The sequence below is a fragment of the Pteropus medius genome, unplaced genomic scaffold (assembly GCF_902729225.1).
Source record: "Pteropus medius unplaced genomic scaffold, Ma_sr-lr_union100, whole genome shotgun sequence".
Classification (NCBI taxonomy): domain Eukaryota; kingdom Metazoa; phylum Chordata; class Mammalia; order Chiroptera; family Pteropodidae; genus Pteropus; species Pteropus medius.
The window spans coordinates 16,944,570-16,961,339 of record NW_024349519.1 but is presented as its reverse complement, the minus strand read 5'-3'; the positions used below and the strand labels follow the sequence as shown (position 1 = coordinate 16,961,339).

Here is a 16,770-nt window from a genome sequence, read left to right as displayed (position 1 = left end):
ATTTAACCAACTAGTTCCATTTTGATGGACAGTTGAGTCGTTTCTAGTCTTTTGATGTTATAAATAATGCTGCAGTGAATAATCTTGAGCAAGTGTATTTTTTGTTTTTGCTAGTGTACCTCTGAGATTGGTTCCTAAAAGTTGGGATGCTGGATTAAAGGTTAAAGGATTTTGTATTTTTTTTCTAATCTCGACAAGTAGTCCCTAAGGTGTATAACCCTTGTCAGGGATATGGCAGGCATGGGATTCTTAGGGCATAATGCCCATGGCAGCGGAGCAGTTGTTTTAGAAAATATCACCTTTGAATACACATGCACACACACTATATACAACTTTTATAAAATTATTACCTTTTAAACAGTAATATGGGAAAATCTTTGTCATTTCCTGGGATGAGGGATAATTCTTTAAAAATAATATTTTAAATTATTTCTTTTGCATGTGTACAATTAAAGAAAGTTTGATTCCCTGTGCAGAGTTTAGCATGCCGTGTAAGGGAGATGATGTTGCTTGGTGTGTAGTAAGGAGGTTTGGTATAAAAGGACATTTAGATATGGTAGGAGTGACCGTTGAATCTCCCTACAGTCATAACCATTCGCTTTACAAGTCTATACTGTTAATGCAACAGCATCCTGAATTTTACCTGATTTTTTTTTTTTTATCACATTGACAACTTCCTAGGAAACATACCATGAAAACCTAATAGAGACAAACAAGTGATGAGGTGACTCCATTTGAAAGATACACTCCTTTAATAGCATATTGTCAAACTTTTAGTTCTGGATTTAGAGTTTTGGGGGCAAAGTACCATAGGGAGGTGAAATGGGTGCAGTGATCCTTAGGCCTTTTCTGTGATCCTTAGGCCTAAAAACTCAGAACATCTCTGTGTTCCTGGAGAATGAGGAAAAAAATGTGAGCTTAAATTGCAACTGGTATGGGTCAAATAAGTAACATAATCATTTGGGAATTAAACATTTTTTTTTTTGACATTTTGTAAAACAACGTATTTCCCAAACAATTTCTATTTTGCAATGAGTGTATCTCCTGTGTTTTTGCATCTTTGCCACCAGATGTCAGTGATAACTCATTTATCTTTTTCTTTCTCTTGCTTCTTTTTTCTTCCTCTTCCTTATTATCCTGCTTAATGTTATTCTAGAAATGAATGAGTGGCTCTAAGTTAAAAGTGATGGCTAAAGTTTCCCGTTGTATTTCCTATGAGAAGTCAGCATGCTAGAGTCATAGTTCTCTGGTGCAAAAAGTGTGAAAAAATGTGCACCGAAGCAAGCAAAGGAAATAACATAATCTTATGTGGGAGCTTGAGTGCCATTAAGTAATAGATGCCTTTAATAAATAATAAAAGATTATCTTTTATTATTATTTTTATTGAATTTTATTTATCGTAAGCATGAAAATGCATGTAAAATTGTATGAGAGAGAGAGAGAGAAGAGTGAGGAGGAGTCTTCTTTGGGTTTCTGGTACAGGTTGCATATAGGTGACTTCAAGAATCACCTGTCATAAGCAATCTTTGTCACATCCTAGGCATAACTCCATTAAGGATGAGGGAGTGAGACTATCCCAAGGTGAAGTGGGGCTTTATATGATCCTGGACTCTATTTCACTTAATCCTTACTTTTCTTACTCAATTTGCTTTAATATAGTATTTTTTCTTTCCCAAATATTGTCTCCAAGAATAATTTTTTTGTTCAACTCTCCTGGATTGACAAGTACATGTTTCAGCTTGGGGAGCAAAATTTTTTGTGTTGACTCTTTATTTTTTTTTCATTCCTTAAAAATATCTATGAAAACTTTCTAAAGATTAAATTAAAAAACAAACTTAAAATCATGCTGAACCAAAGGCTGTTTGGACATAGTTCTTTAAACCTGGCTTGATGAAGCTGTTTTTAAACCAAACATTCACACTCAAAATTCAAGAGATGTGAAAAAATAGCTTGAAATGAGTGGGATTTTGAGTCCATTGTATTTTAAGTTAGTGAGGAATATCTGGACCATTTTCAATAGCTTTGAGTGATTAATTGATCTGACTTTAGTTGCAACCAAAAAGGGTAATTCTAAGGGCTTCTTCAAATACCCAAGATGTTCCTACGGACCAAGGAGCACAGGTTTTATTAGTAGGATACAAATATCTTTAAAATTATAACCCATTGGTCCGGGTTTGATTTGTGTACTTTCACATGTTAGATATGTGGATGTGGACATATTCTTTATTGTCACATATAAAACGGGGATAATAATGCCCACATGGGGATTCCTTCAGATAAATCCTATGTCGTACTGCCATGCATGCAACATTCGGCAAAGCAATCTTCTCTTTCTCTCTTCCTCAGCCTACTCCAGGATAAAAGCAAGCTGATTCTAGCTTAAATTGCAAAGAGGCAAGCTTTATCTTTCACATTTGTTGTTCCCAGAAGTTCGCTCTATAAACATGCTTCCTACGGTTTGGAATTTTCCTAATGGAAATCTAAGGGGGAAAAGAATGTTTTGTTTTTACGCTATCAGAGGGTTTTAAAACACTTTCATGGGCATCTCCCTACTCAGTGCAGTCAGAACTGGACCTAATTTGTGAAATGGGAGGAGGGAGAAGTAGAAGCAGACAGGACTAAAGAAATTAAGTTTCTTTCTTTTACTGAACAAGAAGCAATGCTACAAATTGGAATAATTTAGTGAAGATTAAATCAAGTAATTGATAAGTCAGTGCTTTGACATGTTCTGTTCCATTAGAGGGACAGAGGAACTTTATAAAGAACATACGTTATTATTATTTAAATGTTTCCTAAAAGCCTGTTTTAGTGAGACTTCTAATATCTGTCTCCACTAAAGAGCTTCAAACTCTGTCACACATTTCTGTGATCTGCCAGTCTGGCTTCACAGCCCTTACATTCTGGAATGGCACAGATTTCTAAAGGTAGAAATAACCACAGCCTCTCCTACGATTTCAGCACTGGCTGATTGAAACTTTGCTTTCGAATAGGTGTACACTTTATTTTTGAAATAGAGGATAATGTTCCATGGAATTTTGGCATTTTGAAGGAATAACTTGTGTTTTAAATTTTCCTTGGGTACTTTTGAGGCATTAATTAGGAACTCAAAAGCCACAAGGCAGTTTGGCAAACATGTGTAACTAAATTATTTTTATTTGGGTTGACTTATTCTAATATGTTGAGTGCTCAATCGTTTCTGGATCTTAACATGGTGAAGTTGGAAACTTTCCATTTGGGGAGTCGTGATTCTTTTTTATCTTCTGATAGTGACACAGGAATTTGCCTTTATGGTAGATCTTCCCTTTTACTCTTTATGCTTTCATAGGATGAGAAATCACCTACCCATTATTCTTTTTTTAGTATTGATTTATATTTTCTTTCCCCTTTAAACATTTTTTGTTATTTTTTTACTTACAGTTGACATACAATATTATATTAATTTTAGGCGTACAACATAGTGAATAGACACTTATATAACTTATGAAATGATCACCCTGATTAGTCTAGTACCCACCTGGCACCATACTTAGTTATTATAAAATTTTTTACTATATTCTTTATGCTGTACTTCACATCCCGTGACTATTTTGTAAATGACAATTTGTACTTCTTAATCCCTTCACCTTTTTCATTCATTTCCCCCAACCCCCTCCCATCTGGCAACCATTTGTTCTCTATAAGTTTGTTTCTGTTCTGTTTGTTCATTTATTTTGTTTGTTAAATTCCTCCTATAAGTGAAATTGTATGAGATCATCTACCCATTATTCATAGAGAAGCTCTGAAACCCAGCAAAGGAACCAAAATGCAGTACCTTCAGATTGAGGCGTTAAGCATTTTCTTTAGTAACATAAATTGTATGTCAGTTGAATCGCAGAATTAGAAAATTTTTCTTGCTAAATTAGACTGCCTAAAGCCTGAAAAACACTGTTTTAGGAAGTTGTATAGATGTTTCTCCTGTCCCCAAGAATTTCTTCACAGGAGATGGAGAGCTGAGACTGTGTTATCCCTGAAAAATGCAAAGCCTGATTGTCGCTTCATATGGGGGGACAACTGGGCTTAGTGGAAAGGAAACTGAATATCCATCTTCCACAAGGAATTATGTACTATTGACTTTTGTGATTGTCCTGTCAGGACTACATAGCCAGAAGACCCCAGGAATGGAAAAGAGAGGAAATCTATCTATGGGTATATGTATACATATGTATGCATATGCATATATGTACTTATACACATATATGCATACATGTATATCCATATAAAATAGTTAATAAGATTGTATCAATATATTTCCAACTAAAATTCAGACATAGAGGGGTGTGTGTGTGTGTGTGTGTGTGCGCGCGCGTGTGTGTTTTCGGTAATCTGGGAGGCTTAAAGAGAAGCCAGGTCAGCTTTGTTGAGTATACATTCAGATCATCACTCCTGTAATTAGGTTATCTGGAATAAGACTCCATCAGAGCAGACCGGAGAGTGTCCCCTGATTGTTCTGATGAATTAAGCTTCCATGTTGTGAAAGGGCTACGGGGCTAGAACTAGAACCTGAGGGCAGCCTCTAGGAGTTAAGAGAACCTCTGATAGGCAGCAAGAAAATGGGGATCTTAGTCCTATAACAACGATACACTGAGTTCTAAGGCCCTGAGTTTCTAATGAGATCACAGTCCTGGGCTGACACCTTGATTTCAGCCTGGTGAGAGCCTGTACTTAGACTCCTGCCCCACGGAAATGGTGAGATATTAAATTTATGTTGTTTTAAACCACTAGGTTTGTGATCATTTGTTATGCAGCAATAGAAAACTAATACAGAGTACAATTTGATAAAATCTGATATATACATATGTGGGAAACCATAAACAAAGTCAAGATAATGAATATATTCATCACCTCCTTGAATTCCTAAGCCTTTTTGTAATCCATCCCTCCAGACTTGTCCCAGTCATTCTTATTCCCAGGCAAGCATTGATCTACTTTCCGTTACTGTAGATTAGTTTGTATTTTGTAGGCATTTTAATATATGGAATCATACAGTGAATACTTTTTGTTTGGCTTGTTTCACTCAGCATAATTATTTTGAGATTTATCTATGTTATGTTGTATAACAGTTATTACATTTGATGGTTGAGTAGTATTCAATTATATGTACTTACTGTAATTTGTTCATCTATCCAACTGTTGATGCACATTTGGATTGTTTCCAGTTCTTAGCTGTTAAGCATAAAGATGCTGTGAACATTTGTGTATATATTTTGTTTGGATGTATGCTTTTATTTCTTTTGTGTAAACACCTAAGAATGGAATGCCTTGATCATACGAGAGATATGTTTAACTTTTTCCAAAGTGGTTGTGCCACTTTACATTCCCAGCAGCTGTAATGAGAGTTTTGGTGGCTCTATGTCCTTGCCAATACATAACATGGTCAGTTTTTAAAATCTTAGATATTTTAGTAGATGCGTATTGGTATTCTACTGTGGTTTTAATCTTCATGTCCCTAAAGGACAGTAATTGTGAGTATCTTTTTATGTGCCATCTGTATACCTTACTTGGTAAAGTTTCTGTTCAAATATTTTGTTCATATTTTTAATTGGGTTAATTATATCCTTATTATTGAGTTTTAATAATTGTTAATATCAGGATATAAGTACTTTACGTGATTTACAAATATTTTTTTCTTGGTCTGTGCTTGTCTCTTCATTCTATTAAGATAATCTTTCAAGGAATAGACTTTTTAATTTTGATGAAGTCCAGTTTATCAATTTGTTCTAAGTATTGTGCATTTGGTGTCATATATAATGTTATTACTTATACCAAAATCACAAAGGTTTCTCTTACAGTTTTTTTTTCTAGGAGATTTATAATTTTAGGTTTTACATTTAGGTCTACGATCCATTTTGAGTTAATTTTTATATATGGTGCAAAAATATGGATTGAAAAATTTTTTTCTACATATGGATATACAATTGTTTCTGCACTCTTTGTGTAGAAAGCTGTCTTTTCTCCACTAAATTAACTCTGAAGCTTTGTCAAAAATCAGTTGACCATCTATGTATGTGCATTTATTTCTGGACTTTCTTTTTTTGTTCCATTGTTTTATCTTAACACCAATACAACATTCTCTTGATTATTGTACCTTTAAAAAATGTTTTGAAGACCTCTAAACTTGTTCTATTACAAAGTAGTTTTGTTCATTCTAGGTCCTTTGGCTATCATGACTATTACTGATCCAAATCTATTGCCCTTATATCATTTATTATCTATACTTTCTCCTCTTATATGCAATCCCATTCTCTCATAATTCAAGTTCATATATGTGAGATCTTATTGGTACTTACTATATTGTTCCATTGACCTATTTATTTAGCACTGCACCAATATTCAGTTACCATAGCTTTATAATAAGTTCTGTTTTCAGGTATAATGAATTTATTCATCCTATTCATCTTCTTTAAAAGTGAGTTGGCTATTTTTGGCCCATTTCACTGCCATATAAATTTTAGAATCATCTTGTCAAATAACTAAAACAAAAGAATCTATTGGTGTTTTTTATTAGAAAAGTATGTTATTCAGATCAATATGGTGACACCTAGCATCTTTACCATATTGAATCTTCTGAATCATTCAGGATATTTTTCCATTAATTTATATATTCTCTTTCAATAAGGTTTAATTTTTTTCCTCCAGTGAGATTGCTTCTCTCTCTCTTTTTTAATTTTATTTTAAAAAACATTTTAATTAGTTTCATGTATACAGTACATTGGTTAGACAGCTAAATAGTTAGTAAAATGATCCCCCCCAATTGCTCCCTCCCTCCCATGACCTTCCACCTAGCCAATGTATTAATGCTAATTGTATTCCCTATGCCGTGCTCCCCATCCCCGTGACCATCCGTCAGCTATTAATTTGTACTTCATTAACCCTTTGCCCCATTCTCCCAGCCCCCCAAATCCCTCTTCCCTCTGTGCATCATCAAATTGCCCACTATATTTGTGAGTCTGTTTTTGATTAGTTTGTTCTTTTTATTCCTTAAATTCCTCATATAAGTGAAATCATATAGTGTTTATCTTTCTCTGTCTGACTTAAATACCTTCTAGGTACATCAAAGCAATATCTTTTTCTACCCTTTTCCTTTTCATATGTAGGGGTCTTGTCTTCTTATCCTTTCAGCCACTCTCATTTGGTTGGAGCACTTAATTCTTTTCCATTTAAGGCACTTATTGATAGAAATGTAGTTGTTACCATTCTTTATTCCTGTTTTTGATACATGTTTTTTCTTCTTAAAGAAGTCTCTGCAACATTTCCTGTAATACCGGCTTAGTGGTGATAAATTCCTTTAGCTTATTTTTGTCTGGGAAACTCTTTATTTGTCCTTCAACTCTAAATGATAGCTTTGCTGGATAAATTATTCTTGGTTGTATATCCTGGGTCTTCATCCTGTTGAATATTTTGTGTCAAGCCCTTTGTCCTGCATAGTTTCTTTTGAGAAATCAGCTGCCAGTCTTATGGGTATTCCCTTTTAGGTAATTATTTCTTTTTCTCTTGTTGCTTTTAATATTCTTTCTTTGTATTTAAACTTTGGCATTTTAATTATGATGTGTCTTGGTGTGGGCCTCTTTGAATCCCTAATTTTCGAAATTCTCTGAGCTTCCTGGGGTTTTATGTCCATTTCCTTCACTGAATTAGGGAAGTTTTCCATCATTATTTCTTCAAATAACTGTTCAACGTCTTGATTTTCTTCTGTTAAGCCAATCAGATGAATATTTGGAGTCTTAATAGTGTCCCATATTCTCCTTGAATTATTTTTATAGTCTTGACATCTTTTTTCTTGACATTCTGATTGAGTGTCCTGATTGGCTTTCCTGTCCTCTAGATGGGGCATTTGATCTTTTTTTTATTCACTTTGTTTTTTCCTTTGTTTGTTCCATTTAATGTACTTCTCATTTCAGATAACGTGTTCTCCATTTCAGACTGGTTCCCTTTTATAATTCCCATTTCTATTTTTATCTCTTTGTTGGAGTTTTCTACACTTCCCAAAAGTTCATTGAGCATCTTTATAACTAGTGTTTTGAACTCTGCATCCGTTAGATTACTTGACTCCATTATATCTGGATCTCTGTTCTGTTCTCTCATATGGTTTCTGCGTCTTTGTCTTCCTGTTTTGGCTGCCTTTCTGTGTCTGTTTCTATGTACTAAGCAAAGCTCCTAAGTCTCCCAGTCTTATTAGTGTGGATTTGTGTAGTAGGTGTCCAGTGGCATAGTCCTGAAAAGGGTTCAGCTGCAGGCCAAATTTAGCCCAAGCCTCTGCCCCTCCAGGGCCACCTGTTAAGGTTCAGCAAGCAATTCACAGATGCTGTTCTTATAGTTGCCTCAAAAGGCCTCACCAGAAACCGAGGCCAGTTGCCTCCAGTGTGAGTCTAGGCACTGCTCAGCAAGGAGTACCTGACTCGCTGAGGATACACCTGGGTATGGATTAGGTGAGGCCCCAGTTGGGGTAGGCGAGGTTTCAGGGAATCCTCTGGGTGGAGCAACCTCTGTTATCCAGTTCGATGACATCGCGGTTATGACTATGCTGTGTCTGTGCACTGGTAGAGGGCAGGGCTTAACAGGGAACAATGGATACGGCCGGCATTTCTATACCAAGCGAATCTTGCCTCAGCCTTCACTCCGACAGTCCCTGTAAGTCTCCGGTGCCCCTTGCATGCAGCCAAACAGGCACTGATGCTCAGAGCAAGCAGGTCTGTCACCGCGAAAATCCGCTCATGGACATGGCCCCTTTAAAAGGCATCTGTCACTGCCGCTGCTGCAGCCTCTGTCTCACTTAGCTGCTCGGGACTGGGCAGCCCCGTGTCCTCCCCCTGTCTTATCTTCTGCCGTTGCAGGGTACTTTCTTGGATTTCTCCCTAGTTGTTCAACTCAGGCAATTTTTTCTTGCTGCTGCTTCTTGTTTCTGTCACAACTTTGATTTTGTTGCCAGAGGGATGAACAGAGGCTCTATTGCCTACGCCATTTTTTTCCTCTCTCTTTTTTGTTAGATTTGTTCCTAAGCACCTGATATTTTTGTTGCAATTAATAAGGATTTTTTTTCTAAAATTTATTTTATATAGAATTTATATACAGTAAATTTCAATTTTCTTTGGCACATAGTTATATGAATTTTAACATATGCATAGATTTGTGTAACCATCACCACAATCATGACACAGAACTGAATCTATCACTTGAAAAATTCTTATACTTCCTTTTGTAGACAAACTGTCCCTTTACTTCCAGCTCCTAACTGGTTTGTTCTCCATCTTTATAGCTTTGCTTTTTCTAGAACATCATAGAAATGTAATCATATTATGTAACTTTTTGAGACTGGCTTCTTTCACTTAGCATAACACATGTAAGATTTATCTGTGTTGTTGTGTGTATGATTGTTTCTTTTTTATTACTGAGGAATATTCCATTGTATGAATGTACCACAGTTTATTTATGCATTCATCCTTCAAGGGATATTTTGGTCGCTTCTAGTTTTGGATGAATATGAATAATGCTGCTGTAAACATTTGTGTACAGTTTCTTATCTAAACATAACTCTTCATTTCCCTAGTGTAAGTACCTGGAAGTAAGATTGTTTTGTCAAAATATGTGTATGATTTTATAAGAAATTGATGAACTATACTATTTTGTATTGCTAGCTGCACTGTGTAAGAGTTCCAGATGCTCTGCGTCATCAGAACTTAGTAAGGTCAATTAAAAAAAATTAACCAATCTCATAGATGTAAAGGACATCTTTTAAAAATTCTATTTTCTGATAGTTGTTAGTGAATAGAATATAATTTAGCTTTTAAAACTTTTTAAATATAGCATATATACTGAATGTGTGTTTATCATGACAGTATGATGATTTAAACACACCAAAATATCAGCAACCAGATTAAGAAACAAAATATAAGAACCCTAGAAGCCTCTTCTATGCTCCCTTCCATTATTAGCCATCCTTCTAAGGCATATTCTGACCTCTAGTAGTGTAGATTAATTTTGTCTTTTTGTACATTAATTTTTGTACATTAATTTTGCATTTTTGTAAACAGAATCATGTGGTATATAGTTTTGAGACTGCTAGTATTTTCTTTTACCCTTTATGGAATTTTAAGCATAAGAAAATAACCTGAGAGAGTGAGAGCATTATGATAAATCATAATTGATAGTATATTATCCTAAAACATTGTTAGTAGTTATTAGGTGTACACACTGTTTGCATATTGTACACATTCATTAAGATAATGATAGATGTGTTACTAAAATGTCAAGAGAAGAAGCAGATTATTTGGACTTAGTATTTGCTAAGGATTTCTTTTTTATCTTAATTTCTTTAATTGTGATTTTTGCAGTTAGGGACAATATGATCATGGTTCATGTTTCATAATTTATTTAGTTGATTGTGGGTTTTTACATGTTTTTCCCAGTAGAATTGTATTTTCCCCTTTTAGGGTTCCCCTTTTATCATTCATGACCTTTGATCATTAGCTGCAGAACCATTGACCACATGGACGTGGTAAAGAGAGATTAAGCAGCTCTTTAATTTCCATGTGGAGTTTCTCCCCCAGAGGAGTACTACCATTCTTGTTTTTTCATATTAGTTTGGTCCTGTGTGCCAGAATGGCATAAGCCCATATTTTCTGTCGCAGAGTAAGTTCACCACGTGTTTGACTTAATCTGAATTAGACCTTTTGAATTTGCCTTAGTAAGTACCTGCAAGTTTACCAACATACATAAATACCTAAAACCTTTCTGATCTATTTTTTTTCAGAAACTGTTGATAATAGGCCATAACTTTAGGTGACTTCTACTATCTTTAGTAATTCATACTCACACACAGACCACACACACACACAGCACACACACACACTCATATTACACAGGGATACCTAAATTACTGTTTGCCCAATTTTTTCCCATTAATTCCATATTTTGTGATAGCTTTAATTAGAAGAAATAGTAATTACATTTTAAGAAACCAATACTGATATTTTAAAATAAATCTGCTAATGTTGTCTTTATAGGATTGAGGTAATCATGCAACATGCATTTCTATATGTCTTGACACAAAGAATAAAATATAGATATATCAGCATTATTTTTAAACCCCATCAATCAGACTATGTTATTTATTTATCTATCTATCTATCTATCTATCTATCTATCTATCTATCTATCTATTTATTTATTTATTTATTACAGCTATAGCACCTAAAACAATGTAATTTAAAAACTAGGGAAAATGTTAAAAAGGTGGGAGAGGCTAGGGACACATTGTACATTGTTCTCTGGGGATTAAAAAGGTCAACTTTACCTTTCAGAATGCATTTCTCTACTAGAAAAAGCATTTTTGAGGAGATATGACATTCTGCACAAATGTAATTATTACCCACTGCTGAGATGGCCAGGAATGATTTTTCCCTCCTCTGGATCAGGATGAATGTTTTGAAATTCACACTAGCAGAATTGCAGAGTGCTTCAACACATGGGATCTGAGCCAAATGGCCTTGTTTTGAATCTCAGCTACATTGCTTGACCACTGGATTTGTGATCACGCTGCTTTTGTTTTCTCATTTATAAAATCAGTATAAGAGTCCTTATCTCTCCTGAAAATAAATGTTACAGCATCTTTAGTCAGAACATAATACCAATGTATCCTGAAAAAAAAAGTGCTTATCTCATGGAGATGTTGGAAGAATTAAAAGTGCTTATATACATGAAGTATTAGAAAAGTGCTTGGCTCAGTAAATATTTAATATTATTACTGAATAAATAGATTAAAACATTAAATGAGTATTTATAGCACAGTTCATCTTTTAGATCCCATTTTTGCTATTAACCTGATAATTCATAGTGTTTTAGAGCTAAAAATGCCTTTGGGAGTTATGTATTCCAACTGTCTCAGTTAAATATGAGGAAAATGAGGTCGAGGATGGTCAAATTATTTGTGCTAAATCATCTAGCTCTCTAGTAATAAAGCTAGGATGTTAACCAAAGCCTTTTAATCTGTATTGTATGAGGGGAATTGAATAGTCTAATTACAACTGGATTTACGATCAAAAGAAAATATAAATTTAAAGTAGGCAATCAAAAGTTTTAAGGGTAATGCATGTTTCACTAAATCAAACTTTTCACTTTGTTCCTCATTTCCTGTCTTCCATATTACTCAGGGCATCATATTAATTATTCATATGGTGGTTATAGATGCTTTGAAATACATTTTTTAATTTTTTTGTATGATTTTTAATTTTCACTGAATTTACAAGTGCTCAGAGGATCAGACATCAGAACCTGACTAAAGGACTTTGTGTTTCCTAGGTTGTCTAAAATACCATACAAATAGTTCTTCAACTTCTTTTGCTTCTTTCAGAAAAATACATGCTATCCAAAGACATTCTAACCAGACAGGTTAATGAAGCACAATTTGGGGTGAAATATTTCATTTAATGTGATCAAAAGAGACAAACTGGCTATTTTAGAATTTAGAATACTGGCATATATCTTTTTACTGTGCTTCACAGGTGTTGTGTCTTTTACAAATTGAAGGCAAGACCCTTCACCAGCATAAAGATTATGACTCACTTTACTGTGATATTAGCTTTATTATTGTGGTCTGGAACCAAACCCACAATATCTTGGAGGTATGTCTGTGTGAATTGTTTATTTGTGCCTATTGAAACTATTGTTAAAATATTCATAACATAACTTTAATGTTGTTTTACAGGTGTTGCTGTCTTAGGAGAAGCAGCCATTCTCAAAAAAAATGACCAAGAAAGAGAAAGAAAAGAGCAGAAATGGTTTACTGCACTATCCTTTAAAAAAGTCTTTATTGTGTGTGGGTGGGTGGGTGGATGAGTGAGTGAGCGAGTGAGAGAGAAAGAGCCCATTTTCTGGAAAAATGAATTAAGTGTTAAAAATTCAATAAACTTTTATTACCAGTTTATTAGGTGTCAGAACCTTTACTAGACATTCAGGATACAACAATGACTAAGACAACATGTCATATAGCCAGGAAGTCTTGAGACCAAGATTCAACTCAGGCCAGCTAGCTCCAGCGTGTGCTCCCTTAATCACTGCCTCTTAAAATCTTCCTCTACATGAAACTATCATTCATAGTTTTTCTATTAACGGTGAGGGGAAAAAATGTCAGTGCTTCCACACCAAAATTTAACATAAAAGTAACAAACATTGGTATCTTGAAACTGCATTTTCAATTATTTAAAACATCTTAGTAAAATTTTAAAATAATGTTAAAATGTGAATTTTTCTAAAGCGTTGTTGTTTAATGGTGTCTTAGTTTTCACACTATCTTTTTAATGAGCGATTCAGTGTACTCATTTATTTTTTTATATGATATTAGATAAATCTTTCCAAGCACTGATTTAGGAAATATTTAACCATTTTTGACCCAAGCTGCATCCTAGCTCCTTCCTACTGGAGGAGGGAGAGCAGACTGCGTAAGAGCATGGCGCTGGAATGGGTGGCCCCTCACTTAGCAGCCACTTGGCTGTCGCGTTTCTGAGAAGTGATTAAATTTTTCTTAAGCTCAAATAAAACTCAAATTTCTTTGAAATATTTTGGTAAAATATTACATATCTCATAGATATATATATCATTTATCTCAAATTATTTACCTTGTAAATTTATAAATGTAGCACTTTTTACTTCAAGCTTGACATTAGATGCATTCAGTCAGTGTAAGGTACTGTTATAGAATGAAGGAGACGGGCCAGGAGGTTTCTAATGCTAATTGTGTAGAATCTGTGACCTCAGAGACCAATATGCTTTCTCCCGGTGGCCTACGGGGTATTCCATACTATATACACTTTCATGAATTCAACTGGACTCTCCTATGTTTGAACATTCTGAACAGTGCTACTCAATAGTCATCTTCTTTGCCTGCTGAGGCCTGACTGTGCTGTACACTTTCACTGTCTTCATGTCGCAGATAATGAAAGTGAAAACTCTGTGAAGTTCAGTATAAGATGCCATTTCCCTATCAGAATAGCTAGAGTTCTGGTCACCAGCTCTGTGAGGTTCCGTATGAGATGCCATTTCCCTATCAGGATAGCTAGAGTTCTGGTCACCAACCATTCACTTAGTACTCTTCCTGGCACACTGCATTGCTTTATAAAAAGGCTCAGTGAGAACAAGTCATTTCTTAAGTACACTCAAAATATTTATGGGAGAGGCTCCCATAAATCTCTCTAGTGCGTAACAATGGGGTAATAAAACTCAGGGATTTGGAACTCATTTTAGTTCTCATCTTTTCTCCAGACCTTTGTGATTTAGAAAGTCCGTAGGTTAAAATCTCAGGCTGATTCAGGGAGACCTCTTTTAATTTGGAGGTTGCTGGCGACTTTTTATTTATTTGTTTCCTCTTATTTTTTTCTAAGCTAAGATTTTTCACAGAACTTCATATAATTTTTCCAGCTTTTCTGGTATAAACCATCTGTGGTCATTTTGCAGTCTCTCAGGTCATGGGAAAGTTCTGTCTTTCCTGCATGGCACATGTATGAGTCCGGCTCACCACAGCCATTTTTTAGTGGTGGATAGTTCCATTTGTCTCTAAGGAATTTAGATGTACTCACATTATCAAACTTGTTGCCTTTCTATAATTGTGAAAAAGTTTAGGATGCTCATACATTTAAATAACTCATTTTTCAGTTTTAAGATGAGTTTCACCTCTTTCTCAGAGAAGCAGGCTATTATAGAACCTCCGTTAAAAAACGAAAGTTTTCAAATGCTCTCTTCAATATGTCAAGAGCATATTTGTCGGTTTTCCAGATATCTTACAACTTTAAAATAACTATTAAAAGGATAGAGAATATGAAATATTTTGTCAGGCATGTGTCATCAGCCTCCCCTTGATATGCCATGTCTAGTCCTGACCATTTCTTCTCAAGTCTTTATCACTTATCTTTTCTCTTTAGACAAATTCTTATTTTCCTTCAAGACCCAGCCCTGGCACCCTTCCTTGATTACTGTAATCCATAAAGCCTCTGAATTTTAAAATACAAATTATTCTCTATTTGATATTTGATATTTTGATAACTCGTTATGTATATTTTCTTTTATTTTTGAGCTTGTATGGAGTGAAATCATAAGCTCCTCGAGGACAGGGCCTATCTCATATAATTCTACTGAAGTCCAGACATACGCCTGGACTGCAAACCTATGTTCCTTTAAATAATAATTTCTAAAAATAGCAATACATACTTCTTTTGGATATTCTGGCAATACCAAGATAATAAAGCAAATCTGAAAAGATTTTAAAAATTGCCAGTAATTTTTTTCTTGTTTCATTTTTCTGTGAAAATATACAAATGAACGAACTGAGATCATATATTATTTTGATGCTTTTTGAAATAACCCACCATGAATTTTCTGTTATGAATATTATCCAAATGCACAATCTTGCTAACCATCGTCTAATTAATTATTTACCTATTGTTGGATGTTGAAGTTGTTCCAGTTTTGATTTTATTTTTTAAAATGTTTTGATAAAAATCTGTATATCTTTCTCCCAGAACAATTTACCAACTTATAATTGCAACAACCTATCATCGCGCTCTTTTACTATATTTTTGCAGCTCTAGGCATTGTCATGGAAGTATACATACATATTTTTAAAAATTTTATAGGCCTAGGTTTTCATATTATTTTAAATACATTCTTTGCTTACTAGGGAGATTATCAATTTCCTTTGTTTAATAGACATTTAAATTCTTTCTTTTGTGAACAGCTTATTTGTGATTCTTTCCCAATTTTAATTTGTATGTGATATGTTACTCTCAGGTTCATAGAACTCATTATATATTAAGAACATTATCTGAATTCATACATGTTGTAAATCTTTTTCCATTTTAGTGTTTACCTTTTAATTTTGATAATGGCATTTCTCAATAGTTCTGGCAAATAATTTAGTATTTTTTTGTGTGTTTCCATATAAAGCAGTGAAAATGTTTATTTACATTCTCTCCTAGCTTTGATTTTTTTGCTTTAAATTTTTAATAGTTACTTTATAATATACTTGAATTCACTTACTTTTTTCTCTCAAATAATCAATTTCCCAGAACCATTTATTAAATAATCTTTTTTCCTATTTATTATTATTATACATTTTCTTATTTGTTGCATTTTTTTTTTACTGATTACATATTTTCTTACTGATCACATATGTTATCATACACCGATTTCTTATATAATTATGTATTTGGGGGGCTCTCTATTATATTCCATTGATCTGTTCATTCTTGTTCTAGTTCCATAATTTGTATTATTATAGCTTTATAATCAATTTTAATATCTGGTAAGATAAAATCCTCAGATTACTATTTCCTTTTTTACAGAAATTCATTTTTTTCCCCCATTTCATCTTACAGAAGTTTAGAATTATTGCCAAGTTAAAAATATCTGTTCGAGATTTTATATAGAATTGCACTAAGCCTTAAGATTATTTGAGATGCACCAATAAAACATTTTATAGCATTCAGTATGTTCTTCCCAGGCTGGAAGATAACTAACTGCAGGGCTGGCTGTACCCTAGTCTAGGGTGCAGGAAGCAGGGTGTTCAAGTGGTAGTGACTTACATCTATAAAGCATATTTTATGAAAAGACTTTCCACATAGCTCTCACAGCTCTTATTTTACTTATCTGTTATTTTTCCTTAGAATGCTGATATGAGTTTTCTCTCTTCAATAAATCTCAAACAATTATTTTAATCCTGAGACTTTTTTTTGCACATTTGGCCCC

General features: G+C 34.2%; 1 long non-coding RNA gene across 1 annotated transcript in view; it reads left to right on the top strand.

The window, feature by feature from the left end:
• The window catches only part of LOC120618370 (uncharacterized), a 36,829-nt gene extending 23,814 nt beyond the window's left edge, over positions 1 to 13,015 (top strand). Inside the window, exon 6 of the long non-coding RNA XR_005657238.1 lies at positions 12,740 to 13,015. This is a non-coding gene — a long non-coding RNA (uncharacterized LOC120618370). The remainder of the gene's footprint in view (positions 1 to 12,739) is intronic.
• Positions 13,016 to 16,770: the final 3,755 nt, after the last annotated feature.